Here is a 15,795-nt window from a genome sequence, read left to right as displayed (position 1 = left end):
ATGTCAGAAGTTTGACACTGGATGTCTTCTTTGAGAATTATCACGTGGCACTACTGTTCTTTACAGCACGTTCTGGGAAATGCTGCCTTAGACAAAAACCCGTCATAATGGAAAGGGGAAAGGGACGCTATATTGAGTATAAGGAGGCAGATATATTGACCATAGGAGAACAGACTGACAACCAAGGACTCAGAAAAAACTAAAACCCATGAAAAAATGACAGAAGGACTCAAAAAGAATACAGCAATGGGACTCTTCAGTTTTCTGCAGGCTACTCTACCCACTTTACTGGATTTTTCTATCTCTAGCAGCTGGCACAGTGCTTGGACTAGAATGAGCATACAATGAACATGTGTTGACTTTTCAGAGATGAGTGAATAATGGTGGCCCAGGGTCACCATAAAATAATTAAATTAAGATCAGTTTGGTTTGTTTAAGAAAGCAGGAAAATACCTAAAGTATTTTAGGGAATATGTCATTCTAAAGGATTAAGATTAAAACGTTATTAGTACTTATGAGAATACTTCATCGGTTATTATATTGCCTAAAGGCTTTGCATAACTAGGAATTTACTATGTATTGTTTTATTCAAAGCTGGCACAGATTTTAGACAAACATACGCATGTTAGACTGGAATATAAAGGTGGCTCTCTTTAGAAGGGTAAAAATCTTATTTTACCATATGTAACTATGGTTCAGATTTTTATTTTTCGTTCTTCTTTAGGCAAAATTAAGCAAATTTGGAATTAAATAATTTGATAACATCACCTAACATTTTTTAAAGTCAGGTAAAATTTACAGATTGATACGATGTACTTTTTAAAGATATAGTTGAATGTTTTTTGACAAATTATACAATTGTAAAACTACCACAATAATCTACATATAAAATATTTCCCTCGTCCAAAAAGTTTTCTCTTGCTCCTTTGTAGTCATTCCCCTCCCCTACTCCCAATGACTGGAAACCAGTGATATGACTGTCCCTATAGTTTTGCCTTTCCAGAATGTCATGAATGAAATCATACAGTGTGTGTGTGTGTGTGTGTGTGTGTGTGTGTGTGTGTGTGTGTGTATAGCCTTTTGTTAATGGCTTCTTTCACTTTTCATAATGCTTTTGAGATTCATCCATTAATAACTTGTTGCATGTATTATTAATTTGTTTCTTTTTATTGCTTTCTAATATTTCATTTTATGGGTGTACCACAATTTGTTTATCCATCCACCAGTCGATTGACATCTGGGCTTTTTGCAGGTTTCTGCTATTAATAGAATTTCTAGAAACATTTATATATAGCTCTTTGGACACATGTTTTCATTTCTCTTGGGTAAATAACTAGAGGTGGGATTTTGGGATCATATAGTCGGTGTTCTTGTTGACTTTATAAGAAAGTGCCACACTGTTTTCCAAAGTTGCTACACCGTTTCGCATTCCCACCAGCAACGTGTGAGAGTTCCATTTTCCCTTCATCCTGGCCAAATTTTATGACGTAAATTACTATAAGATTCACATCTAAAAGTGATGTTCATAAAAGATTAAATATGGATTTACAGAAATATGCCTGTTTGCATTTTTTATTATTGCTTTAGAAGACAGGTATTCTCTGTTTAAATTGTTTTCACAAAGCATACCATGAGGTACAGAGGGCTACCTAAGTATTTTGTGGTGATTATAGTAGTCATCATAAATATGGAGAATTGGTATTAGGACAGTTTAAGTGAATTAAGGGTCCTAATTTTCTCTGTAAGTAGGAAGTTCCCTTTCATGCAAGATTATTTCTGTGGACGCTTCCTTTATGTGAGGTTTGTATACCCATTCATTGCCTTAATTATTCTTCAGTGAAACAAAAGTCCTTGGTAGATATGATGATGATAATGGCGGTGGTGGTTTCAGCTAGATTTACTAATTAGTTATGAACAGAGAACACTATGTATCTACTCTGTATGATTCAAACTGTATTAACCATTATAGGATACTCTGCTAACATTTAATGAGAGTTAGCCCATGTGGAAGAGAAATTTAAATAAAGGTATTATCACATCAGTTCTCATGTTATTTCAGCTTTAAGGAACCTTTCAACAAAAATAAGGTTTCTTATATTAGAATTTCTTTCTCAGTAAATGTTACAGGTTTTTCCTGTTTTAAATAAAACTATTTTTTGGTGAAAATTTTCAAACCAGGTTAATTAAAGAATGATTCTTAGCTTTTCAGATGATTTTTAGGTTTCAAAAAATCAACCTGAAAAAAAAAACCCTGAAAAAACCCCAAATCAATCAGGAGTTCCTCTTCCTCTTAATCTCAAGCCTCCAAAATATTTATAAAACATGTTATTGTTTTCTGAAATGTGATGGCTCTTCAAGAACAGAGCTGTTCTTTAAATTGCATTTGGATCCCTTATCACTAGAGGGCAGTAAACACAAACAGATTTAGTGGATTTACTTGTGTTAAGGTTGTTTTTGTACTATTAGCATTAATCAAAGAAAGTGTAGTTTTTATAATGTAAAAATAGATTTTAAATTCTGTTATTTGAAGTACAGGTTGTCAATTAATTCCAGATAATTGTCTGCCTCCAAAACTACTTTTAAGGCATTTGAAAGCAAAAGAACACTCAGTGATTTCAGAGACACTGGTATGCCGTCATTATTGTATTTAATATCTGAAGTTTAACCTTACCTCAGAATTCTTCCAGGGTCTTTTAGCAATTAGATTTGCATATGTTAAGCCGAGCAGTATTGGATATGTGAGAGCCTACTTTATACAGATTTGCTTCTTGATTAATAACAACTCCCAGAACTTTGATCCTAAGTAGAAAGGTGTAAAATAAATATAACTGATTATAGGATAAACTATTTTCAGATGTAAATTCTACCAAAAGCACTGCTGTTGCCAAGCATTTCCCTTAGGTTGGAGAAATCTAAGAGTTAATAACACTTATTTTAACTAATTTTTAAATATTTCAAGGACAATAATAGATTGTATAGATTAGAATTTATTATGTTAATAGACATATTGTTTACAGACCCTAGGGTAAATGCAGATTAATGCCTGAAATACTTTTTTGGCAATTCGGAGTACTCTGAAGCCAGGCAGCCTGCGTTCAAATCCCATCACTGCTACTTTGGCTTTGTGACCTTAACTAAAACACTTGACCTTCTGAGCCTCAGTTTCCTCACAGTTTGGTTTATTTCTTTTTCTTTTTCCCTATTCAAAAATGTTTATCTCTCTTGACCTCTGTTGCAAAGGCTGTGATGCCAGCATGTGTTAGTATATCAAAGACTCAACTCCATCAGCAGATTTTTAAATATCCTGAAATAGTCCACAAAGGTTGTTGATTGCTTGGGGTATCGCTTAAGGACCAATGAAATGAAGAATAAAATAGGAGTGACATCTAGAGATCCTGAAGATTATTATTAGGAAAAGAGAACTGAATGCTACAGAAAATTATGTATTTTTTCTATTTTGGTACATGCACACACATTCATATGTGAAATCATTTGGATGTTTGAGAGGAAACTCAGGAAACCTGAGTTCTCCCTGTGTGTGAGGGCATCTGTGTCTTGTTCACGTCGTACCCGCACACACAAGTAGGTCTCACTGTCAGGTGAAGCTGCCTGTGTCTCTCTGGGCACCAGCTTCCTGACTGCACTAGTTAGTAGCTGGAGTCAGCACAAGGATTAAGAATAAGTGAGTCCGCTCCTAAATTCATACCATTTATCATAGAGTTTGAATCAGCCTAATTATATGACGAGCTATTCATCCACCATGAAGAGCAAAGACTAAAAGAGACCTGGACTCGCATCTCAGCCCTGCCACGTCCAGGGCACGTTATTGACTATTTAAGAGTGTCTGTCTTTCCATTCTTTAAAATGGGGATGATATCTATCTACCCAGGATGTTGCAAAGATTAGAGATAAGGTATAAATATAAAGCACTTGGTGCAAAGTAGGTGCCTAATAAATGCTGTAAAACTCCTGTTACGGTCTCCTCATTAAAATTGTCCGAAGCCAAGTCTGTCTATAAACATTGTACCTCTCTGGCTCCATCCATATTTCTCTTCTGGGTTGTCTAGATTTCTTTCTGCAGGCTCTACAACTGTGGCAATGGGAAGGAGCTTCTAGTCTGCTTCTTACGATGGGAATAATTAAATGAATTTTAATTTGGCTCAGAGCTTTAAAAAAAAGATTCCTTATTCCCTAGAAATATGGAAACCTTCCTTGGTACTTTTTACTTGATATTATTATTACTACTACAACTACTACTACTACTGCTACTCTGCTCTTACTACTATCTCCTCTGCTACAGCAAATTAGGGATTTACAGTTGAATCTCTTTGTGCCTGTGGCTCACTAACTACTTTGGGAAATATAAAGAAAGAATGTCTTTCTTGACTCAAGCATCCACCCTGGTTGAGGAGACAAAGTTCAAGGCAGTTGTAGCAACTAGGACAGTGTGACTTAACACTGGGGAACACTGAGGAAATTTCAGGTACACTGACTGAAGTGTACTCCTGGCATTTCATGGACAGAGCCAGGGAGGCTCAACGTCCTAGAATACATGGGGTAGTCCTTCACCAGGGAGTGTTTCTCTGTGTCAGCAACCATTCACGTAGGTTGAAAAATTCACTCACGATTGTCTGAGCCTAGAACACAACTACTTTTTACATATAAATGCAAAATGTTTTTTTGCATGGTTTTAATACACACTAAATTTTTGAGTAATGCAACCATAGTATATATTGAGGGGGGGATGGCACTTCGTTACATTTGAAAACCTTTCCAAGAGCCATTCACCACTTTGGAAAAAGATCATCCCTCCAATACAGCACTCCTGTAGTTATTTCCATGTTGCTTTCACATTCATGGTAATTTCTTCACATCAGAGGAATCAGAGCAAACACTTACATAGCACGTGGTGTGCTGAGTGCTTTATGTGTATGTACTGACTAAAACTCACAACAACCTGTAAGGAAGATGCTATTATTATTCTCATTTTCCAGATGAGTAAACTGAAGCATGGAAAGTTTAAATAACTTTCTCAAGGTTACACAGCTAGTAAGTGATAATAAAATATAAGCTTTTGACTATTTTATTATTTTTTAAATGTAGTTTTGTACAAGTGTTTATATTTTGCAGTGTTTAATATAAATTACTCTTCTTCACCATTATGTTACTGATAAGCCATTATACTAGGTTTTGTTTTTTTTTTTAAGTATCTATGTAAGGATTTACTTAGTATGTATGTATGTATTTAGTAAAGTCTGTATGCAGGAAGAGCATTTAGGAATTTCATTTCAGGATAAAAGTATTTGTTACAAAAAGAAAGAAGTCACTTAGTTTGAAGTTCATCAAAGAATAAAATAGATTGATGGATGGATACAAAAAGGGAGCAGTAGGTCTGATATGGCTGAGAACCCCCATAAAGCGTAGTTAGGATTTAAATGACTGTATGACCTACCTTGCTCTGCGGGAGCTCACAAGGCCTCCTCCTGCCTCAGGGCCTTTGCCCTTGGCAAACCCGACACTTGACTCCCTCTCCTTCCAGATATCCACGTGACTTGCTCCCTCTCTTTCTTCAGGTCTCAGTGTGTGTCACCTCATCAAAGAGGCTTTCCCTGATCGTCTTATAAGAGAGGAATCTTTATCCCTGACACTTCGTACCCTCCTTATCGTTTCTTTTTCTCTATTGCACCTACCATCACATGACATATTATATATTTACTGACTTAGTTGTTGAATGTAAGCTCCAGGTGAAAAACCTTTGTTCACTGCTATGTCCCCAGTATCCAGGACAGTGTCTGGAATATAATAGGAGAATAACAAGTAATCATTAAATAAAGGAGTGAGTGTAGAATAGTTAGAGTTTGGAGAAGGGCTGGAATATTTGGTTTTGATATGTACTTTGAATGATTTAAATCTGACTTTGAAAGACCAGCTTGAGGTAGATGGAATAAAAGAAGCAGAGTACTCTAGGCAGTGAATTCACTGTGAGTAGAGATAGGAAAATGAGACCATCTGCTATATTGTAGGGATGGGTGGAATAGTAGCCTGTTGGGAACGGATCAAGGGTGTAAAGAGCTGTTGAAGGTGGGCTTGGAGTTGGGGATTAGGGTCAGACGTGGTCAGGCTGGAGTTCCCAGAGGAGTCTGGAAGGTGAAGCAGGTGATGCCGAGTTGTCAGTGACTGGCTTTGGAGTGGCAGGCTGAGGCTGGATTTGAGGAAAACTGGCCTGGCAGTGGAGATCAGTAAGGGGTTGGAAGGAGAAAAGCCAAAGGAGATGAGCTAAGAAGCAATTATAGTGTTTTGGGTCTGAGACATGGAACGATGTGACGCAGTTGGAAGGAAACATGATATGTTTTTTTAGAAAAAGGATAAGCCTGGGAGTTAAAGTATGTAGGCACCTGCATGGAATAGTTATGATGATGATGATGACCATCATCACCTAATACCTGTTTATCACTATGTATCAGATGTTGGGTTTTTTTGGGGGGTTGGGGTTTATTTTTGGTTTTTTGTTTGTTTGGCCACGCATCCCAGCAGCGTGGGGGATCTTAGTTCCCCGACCAGGGATTGAACCCGTGCCCTCTGCAGTGGAAGTGTGGAGTCCTTAACCACTGGACCCCCAGGGAAGTCCTCAGATAATGTTTTAAGTGCTTTGCATATAACATCTCATTTATCCTCATAGTAATTGTTCTGGTTATTTCTTGCTATGTAACAAATCACTTCAAACTTAGTGGCTTAAATTATCAATTTTGTATTACTTTTCATTGTGTTGCGGGTCGGTTGGGCTTGGCTCAGCATTCTCACTTGGAGTCCCTTATGTGGTTGCAGTCTGATGGTGGCAAGGGCTGGAGTCATCTAAAGGGGCAACTACCTGGGCAACTGAGATGGATTCTTCACTCTCAGGTCTGGCTCTGGGCTGGCATGGCTGGCAGAGCTGGAGACCGGCCACGTGCGCACGTACACTGGCTCATACTCTCTCTCTCCTCTTCCTCCGCATCTCTTTCTCTCTGTCCCTCTCCCAGCAGCCTCTCCATAAAGCTAGCATGGGCTTCCTCCTAGCATGGCAGTCTCAGGATCATTGGACTTTCTCACAAGGGGGCTCAGGGCGCCCGACAGCATGTTCACGGAGACCAGGGTGAGAGCGGCCGCACTTCCTGTGACAGCGTCCACAGTCAGGCGGCATCCCTTGCTGGTTACACAAGCCAGCTCAGATTCAGTGTAGGGCAGTGTGGCTCATTAGGAGGCATCTTTGGAGAGCAGCTACCACGGTAAACAATTTTACAGGTGAGGAAACTGACACACTAAGAAGTGGGAATAAAGGATTTGAACTCAGAGTCTGGTTCTTAGTACCTGGGTGAGCTTGGGAAAATCATTGTCTCTCTAGGTATCCCGTTATATGGAAATGAGGAAATTGGAGGAGATGATGTTGAAGGTACTTCCATTTCTCTCAGCCTTTAAGCCTTTGGATTTAGATGATGGGCGTGGGAATGGAAAGGAACAGACTAAGTGAAAAGGCATTCTGTAGAAGACAGCACTTTTTTTTTAAAATTAATTAATTAATTATTTTGGCTGTGTTGGGTCTTCGTTTCTGTGCAAGGGCTTCCTCTAGTTGCGGCGAGTGGGGGCCACTCTTCATCGCGGTGCACGGGCCTCTCACTGTCACGGCCTCTCTTGTAGCGGAGCACAAGCTCCAGACGCGCAGGCTCAGTAGTTGTGGCTCATGGGCCTAGTTGCTCCACGGCATGTGGGATCTTCCCAGACCAGGGCTCGAACCCGTGTCCCCTGCATCAGCAGGCAGATTCTCAACCACTGCGCCACCAGGGCAGCCCCCGGAAGACAGCACTTTGAAACAGTGTTGGTGGAGGGAAGGTACATGGTGGATGGGGAACACGTAAGGGTTACTCAAGGATTCAATTGGATTATTGTATTAAACATCTAATTCGTGGTCAACTCACATGGAACACCTATTGAACAGCAGGAAAGAGCCATAGATTTCAGTCTGGGACATTGGAATATGGGCCCACTGAAGGAAATGGGAGTAGTCATAATAAGAACTGCTTTAAATAGAAAAATGGATCCACCAATCTTGAAAAAGTTTGAGATGACTAGCAGGGCATTCCGATGGGAAGAATATCTTTTAGTCATTTGGAAATAAGGTGCTAAAATTCAGGTTAGAAGTGGTCGTTAGAGAGTGTTGGCCCTCCGAGAGAGTCTTTGTGGATATCCCAAATTAGAGGATGAAGAGAAGGCGGCAACAAAGGTATGGTCAGAGCAGTGGGAGGAAAACCTTCATAAAGAAGCTGCAGGTCTTGGGAGTGAGGGAGAGGGGAGAGGGTGGTCAAACAGTGTTGAACGCTTCAGAGAAGTTGAGGAGAATGAGAGACTAGTGAAAGGGGAGCACCTCTGTATTCTTCCAGAAGCAGTTTTAGTGGAGTATTGGGGGTTTAGCATCTTTCTTTTGTAGAGGAATTTAGGAAATGAACACAGTGGGTGTGAACTGCAGCTGAGGACTTTGGCAGCAAAGGACCAATAGAAGCTCAAAGAGGCAGGGATTACCTTGCTGTTTCCGATGAGGGTGTGCTGTCTGCGACGGACATACCTGACGCAGGAAGGCTGAGCAGTCACCCGGTCAGCAAGTGATAGGCGTGCCGAGCAGTAGGTACAAACTGAGATGGAGGGGAGGTAGAATGGACAGAACTTCATGCTGAAAAAGAGTAAAAGCTAGAGTCCCCTCATTTCTTATCCATAAGACCTCTTTAGTATAAAAGTTACAGAATAATGCTGTCCCAAACCAAATAAGAAAGATCATTTTTTCCCAGAGGAATTTAGATTTCTTATTTAGCTCCTCTTGTAAAAGGCCTGATTACTCTTGAGCTCAATTCTGTATTCTTAAGAGCCACTTTATACCTTAACACAATCATAAAAATGTTCTCTTCTGATCAAAATATAGATCCCGAAATCTGTACACAGGACACTGCATTCTTTAACCATACACAGTACATTAGCTTTCAGGGTTTTTTTTTTCCCCCACAATCAGATTTATAATAAATCATCCCCACCCTTAGATTTTTAAGATTGTGGAGCTCAACCATATATAACAATAGAAACAAAAGGAGCCGAGAATAGCAATGCCACACAGGTGAGGAAATGTATCACTTCCATTTATGAATTCTGGGCATAAATCGTATTTTATAATTACAGTATGCTGTTAGGTTGGACTGAGGAAGAACTTCAGCTATATCTGTGTTACCGGGGAAACCACTTGTTTTGGATTTGACAGAGGGAGACAATTAAAATGCCTGATTGCCATTTTTAGAGCAGCTTTTATTTTATTTATTTATTTATTTATTGTTTAATTTTTACAGCAGCTTTTATTTTGAAGAGAAGTCAGAGAATATTAAAATTCATAGAAATGACTCTGAAAGGATTGGCAGTTCTTATTTAAGAATGAACTATGAATTATGTAGAGTTTTATGGTGGTTATTCATCACTGTGAGAGGGGAAGCCCATTCATCTTTTCACGCGGCAACCTCAGCTATAGGGATACCATTATTAAATGGCGTTTACCAGAGGTGAGGAGGAAAATCTCCTCCCCAGAGGTTTGCCCTTGCCAACCAATCACAGAGCAACCTGGGCCTAGTCCACACCCCCTGCCCTGTTAGACCCAGGGACGCAGTGTGATTGGTGCATAGTTGGGGTTTTATGGGAGGGGTTTCTTGTCACTCTTCCTGGCTTCCCTGCAGTTCCTTATTTGGTAGCTTTTGACAGAACTAGTCTTTCTTGCAGCTAAGCATCTTGACATACATTATTCATTAAGCCCTGGAGCTCAGGGAGAGAAAGATGCAGACCCTTAGATCTTTAGATGTTTCTTTATCACATGAATTGTCTTTATTCAGAATAGTGGTTGAATTCTGTTGCATTCCATTCTGGAGTTTTACAAATGGCGTGCGTTCAATGGGAAACCAACTGGATGGGATCTAATGCGAGGCTTTCTTATGTGTACTTAATTACCGAAAATCTTTAAAAACCTACATACTCTGTGCTTGTGGAGATTGTTAAAGTATCAAGGTTTTGAAGATACACATATTTTAGAATTTATTGTCTCTCTATATAATCAATCAAAAATGCCTGAAGCAAACTATTTACTGTCAGTATCTTGGGGCTACATAAAGGTAAGATTTATTTAGCTTTTGTAAACTCCTGATTACTCTGATTACATTTTTCCTTAGATATAAACTACAGAAGAAATGTGGGTTTTTAGTGGTCAAGATAAGGAGAAATTGTAGAACTTTTATTAGTTATAATTTGCATGTTAAAATAGCTTTTTAATGTTCAGCGTTTCTTCTATTTTGTCATGTGGTATAAATTTGAGTTATTCTTTGAAGTATCAAGGTAATTAAATAAATTCATTGGAAATAAATAATTGGGCTAAATTATAACTGGTACATGGGCTCTAATTAGTATGTAGCACTTAAAGTTTATAAAAATTAATTTGTGGCTCTTTCTAAAAATCTGTACTGCTTTTACCTGATGAAGAGTATGGTTTTTTTCACCTTTGGATATAAAGCTCTAGATGACATTAAAGTTGACATTACTTGACTTTTCAGGTGGTATCTTATTAAAACGAACACTTGATCATCTATTTGTAAAACTGGAAGATGTAAATTTATATGATACTGCTATTTTTGTTAATCTCAAAAAATGAATTAGTACACTGCATTTAATAAGATTGTGTTCCTGCTTGGCAAGCTTCTTACACGTGCCCTGTGGTAATGCTAACCTGGCGATCCTAGCTGTTTAATAGAAACCTGAAGTAGAAAAACCTTTTTCAGTCCTAAAGGAGGCATCACTTCAGAAATTGGAATTTATTCTGGAATATTTGAACAAATCACAATACACATTTTTAAAGAATCCTTTTCCGTTACTTTAAGGACGCTCAGATTGTAATATTTTGCATTTTCTTTGTTTCTTCTTAAAGGAGAATTTCCTCTTTCCTGTGAGATTTACTCGCATTCTAAGAAAACTTATTTCAGTTTTAGTTGTCTGAATAGTAATGATTTTCCACCTCCCTTTAAATCTAGATGGTCCAGATTTTTGTAATTTTCATTATTTGAATTTTGCTAGCCATTTCTTAGTTTAAAATGTTTTTTAAATATAGAAAAATGTAGAGAATAATAAAGACGCCCCCTCCCTCCAGTCTCCCTAGAAGTCATTTCCTAGCTTTTAGACAGTTCATATTTGATAGCTTTTTAAAGGGCTTCACGTTTGTGTTATAATTATGAATAATACCTTCAGGAATCTAAACACAGAATTTTAGTGCTTTTTGAGAAAATTTTTGCTGGAAAGCTTTATGCTTTTAATACCATATTGCTAAAAACACTTAGGAAGGACCAATATAAATGTATTTAGTCTTATTATGTATTTTGAAAGATTTATTTTTATACAGCTGATACAGTATTTATTTTAGCTTTTAATGCTGATATCCACCAAAGTTGTAGTGTATCACAGTGCAGCATATTCAAATGATTTTTAGCAGAATGTTGTGGGGAAAAATAAGCATTTACTTAATATTTAAACTTTACCACTTTCTTAATTATATACTAGAGGATATATTATGTGTACCCAGTAGCACATTGGCATGAGGGGGAAGTACAGGGATTAAATTTAAGAATACTTTAATTTTGTTTTATTATTTAATTTTGTTTCATGCACAGTCTTAAATATAGAGCATAAGTTGGAAAACTGGAGTTTAAAAAGCAATATACGGTATTCAATTCAACTGCACTTTCACTTTTATGCTTTAAATTTGCAGCATACAGACATTCTGATGCATAATGAGAACAAAGGATGAAAGCATTCACTTAGAGATCTTCCTCTGTTTTTCTTTGTTGCAACAATAATTCTACATATTATTTCAGGCTATTTAGACCAGAAACAATCAGAATAACTCATCAGCCAAAAATATTTAGAGGTCACTTTTAAAGATATCTAAATGCTCAATTAAATTGCTCTGCATTTTGCAACGAGTTCTTTTGAAAAGCAGTTCTGTATTTTGTCACTTCCAAATCTATGAATTGAGAACCCATAACAGTGTTCCTGAAAAAGTACATTTTATTACCTTTTCTAATCATTTTCCCCCTCATGGCAATTATATATCATTATCTTAATAAATGGTATGTAGTTATCTTAAAATGAGAGAAATTCCACTTACATTTTAAAATGATTGTTGAATGGTTAAGTTTATTGTTCTTTAGCACATCCTGCTGTGCACTCCAAGACCAAACTGTAAGAGCAACTACCAGTTGAGAAAACTCTGATGGTAATTTTTGTGGTTATTATGGACTGTATGTTTTATATCAATGGTTATTGTGGTTATTGTGGACTGTATGTTTTATATCAATAGCAAAAAAAGGAAGCAATATTAATTCCTCTTAGAAAGTGCCCTTGCGTTATAACTTAATTGACTCTGTGGAAATTGTCTTTAGGAAATCTCCCATACTCTTGGGAAGAAAGAGGACTGCTTAAAATATTGTGTCATCTAATTATGTTGAAAGGAAATGTTGACTTCCTTGGAGCACCTCACAAGTGGGAGGGAGATAAGTGTGCCATGAAAGGTTTCTCCACCCATGCTTTTGAGTTTGGAACAAAGGCAGAAGGGTAGTCTGGGAATATATGTATATGATGCAGAAATAATCAGTAGAATATAATCTGTCATTTATCAGTCTGTACAATAGAATCCTTTCACTGGCATTTTTTTTTGCCTCAGTTACCTGTACCAATTGGCTATTTTGATGAGTTGTATAATCAAACTGACAGGAAAATACACCTCGTTCTTCATATTCTGCCAGATAAATCCAATAATTTGTGTGGCATATCTGCAGATACCATGAAGTTTTTCTGCTTGGGCGTATGGCAGCATATTCCTCATACCAGGTTGCTTACAAGTTAGAAGGTGTCTCTATAGAAAAACTGGGCTCCTATCTAACTTTTCCAGGGGCCAACTCCCCCACGCCCCACCGAGGTTGCATCGTTTTTTAGTTACATTGAGAGAAATTCACGGAGGGCAGGTGGACAGTGGTTCCTGTATAACACACTGTAGAAATGCCAGGAGTGGCTGATAGCCTTACCTATTCCCCCAGCTTTTGAGAAAGGACTTTGTCATGACCAGGCAGTTCTTAATAGCAACTTTTATCTCATAGCACAGACAATTTCAGGTCAAAGAAATATTTCATTAAATATATGTTTAAGAGGTTTAGCAGACTCTCTTGAATATATTTTGCCCAAAGAGTAGATTTTTTCCAAGAGTAAAATTTCATTCATTAAACAGGATTTACTTACCTTTGGGCCTTATGCGTGGTATTATTGTTATATTTTTGAAGCATGGTGACCATTTCTTATATGAATAATACCCTAAATTATTTTTTGGAATTGGTAAGGGAGCTAGATATTTAGATACATATTTTGTGTGAGCATAACTATAGTTAGATCTTCCATCCATTTGCCCTGCAAAGATAAAAATCAGCTATCACTATAAAAGGGCCCAGGAAACTGGGAGATAGAAAGAACTCAGTGTTGAGCACCCACTATGTGCCCGTGCGAGTTAAATAATCTAATACATTCCTAGTTGATAGCCTATGATTTACTTAAGAAAATATAACTTTATAAAAAGATCAGCAGAAAATTTTTTGAACACTATTGGAAATGTCTTCAGGAACATTCTTGGAAGGTTCCAAATTTTATTTTTTCCCCAGCGGATCATAATATATAATGCTCAGTGAAAATAAGCAGCAACCCATGTTTCGTAGACTACATGATGCCAGTTTTAAAAATATATATACATCCTTGTGACTTATTTATTTTATAACTGGTTGTTTGTACCTCTTAATCCCCTTCTCCTATTTTGCCTATCCCTTACCCTGCCCCCCACTCTGGCAACCACTAGTTTTTCTGTATATGTGAGTCTGTTTCTGTTTTGTTATATTTGATCGTTTGTTTTGTTTTTTAGTTTCCACATATAAGTGAAAACATACAGTATTTGTCTTTCTCTGACTTCTTTCATTTAGCATAGCACCCTCCAGGTCCATCCATGTTGTCACAGATGGCAAGATTCCATTCTTTTTTATGGTTGAGTAATATTCCACCGGGTATGTGTGTCTATATATATATATATATATATATATATATATATATATATATATATATGGAGAGAGAGACACACACACATATATATATATCATAAGATGTAATGTACAGCACAGAGAATATAGACAATAAAATTACAATAACTTTGTATGGTACAGAATCTATAAAATGTTCAGTCACTCTGTTGTGTACCTGAAACTCATATGATACTTTTAAGTCAACTGTACTTCAACAAATATATATATACAAATGAAAAAAAAGGCATAGAAGGAAATATAGCTATTTATATATGGTTATTAGCAGTGGGACACTGGGGATGTACATGAGTTCTAATTTTTTCTATATAGCTTTCTAGATTTTCTATACCCATATGCATTTTATAATCAGAGCAAGTTATAAAAAAAAATACACAAAGAAAGTGAACTTTCTGTTCCTGAGTTTGAGAATAACCTCTCTCAACATGTAAATTAACAACCAGAGGCATTTCTATTGTTTGTAGCCAGTTCTTCAGTTTTGACTGCAGGAGAATGCTAATATGCATTTCTTGTATCCAAAAGTCTGTTGAAATTTTTTTTTTTTAATTTTATTTATTTATTTATTTATTTATGGCTGTGTTGGGTCTTCGTTTCTGTGTGAGGGCTTTCTCTAGTTGCAGCGAGTGGGGGCCACTCTTCATTGCGGTGCGCGGGCCTCTCACTATCGTGGCCTCTCTTGTTGCGGAGCAGAGGCTCCAGACGCGCAGGTTCAGTAATTGTGGCTCACGGGCCTAGTTGCTCCACGGCATGTGGGATCTTCCCAGACCAGGGCTCAAACCCGTGTCCCCTGCACTGGCAGGCAGATTCTCAACCACTGCGCCACCAGGGAAGCCCCTGTTGAAATTTTTTATTGATCTCTCTCAGTACTTTACAGGGATAAATTCTTGTACCTAATCTAGGTGGTCAATTAGATTAACTCTGGAAGCTATTTGCCAAATTATCTTGAATTAGAACACCTTGGTATGAATTATGCAGAGAATCAAGATTTTTTAAAAAATTCTAATAAACTAATTAAATACTGAGTTAGAATTACATTTCAGACATTACTAAATAATGAACTCACTACTCTCTTTTTCCAGACTTAAATGAGGATTTATGGTGAGATTCAAAATTTTAAAGGCTACTAAATATTAGAGTAAAATGTGACTTTTTTGGATCAAGTATCTAATAGTTGCTGTATGTTAATGTATGTTAAGAGAAATATTAAGGTATATTAAAAGGTCTATTTGGGTTATTTTGGAAGTCAAAGGAAGATACATTAAGAAGCAGTTGAAGTAGTTGAGAAAACCATAATTCAAAAAGAGTCATGTACCACAATGTTCATTGCAGCTCTGTTTACAATAGCCAGGACATGGAAGCAACCTAAGTGTCCATGGACAGATGAATTGATAATGAAGTTGTGGCACATATATACAATGGAATATTACTCTGCCATAAAAAGAAATGAAACTGAGTTATTTGTAGTGAGGTGGATGGACCTAGAGTCTGTCATACAGAGTGAAGTAAGTCAGAAAGAGAAAAACAAATACCGTATGCTAACACATGTATATGGAATCTAAAAAAAAAAAAAAGGTTCCGAAGAACCTAGGGGCAGGACAGGAATAAAGACACAGACATACAG

The 15,795-nt window shown here is 37.2% G+C and overlaps 1 protein-coding gene across 18 annotated transcripts in view; it reads left to right on the top strand.

Moving 5' to 3' along the window:
- Positions 1-15,795, top strand: part of PDE4D (phosphodiesterase 4D) — a 1,112,988-nt gene that overhangs the window by 1,079,282 nt on the left and 17,911 nt on the right. The window lies entirely within an intron of this gene.

The sequence above is a fragment of the Balaenoptera borealis genome, assembly GCF_965194805.1.
Source record: "Balaenoptera borealis genome assembly, chromosome: 2".
NCBI classification, from domain to species: domain Eukaryota; kingdom Metazoa; phylum Chordata; class Mammalia; order Artiodactyla; family Balaenopteridae; genus Balaenoptera; species Balaenoptera borealis.
Note: the sequence above shows the minus strand (reverse complement) of the source record. Positions and strands in the feature narration are given on the sequence as shown.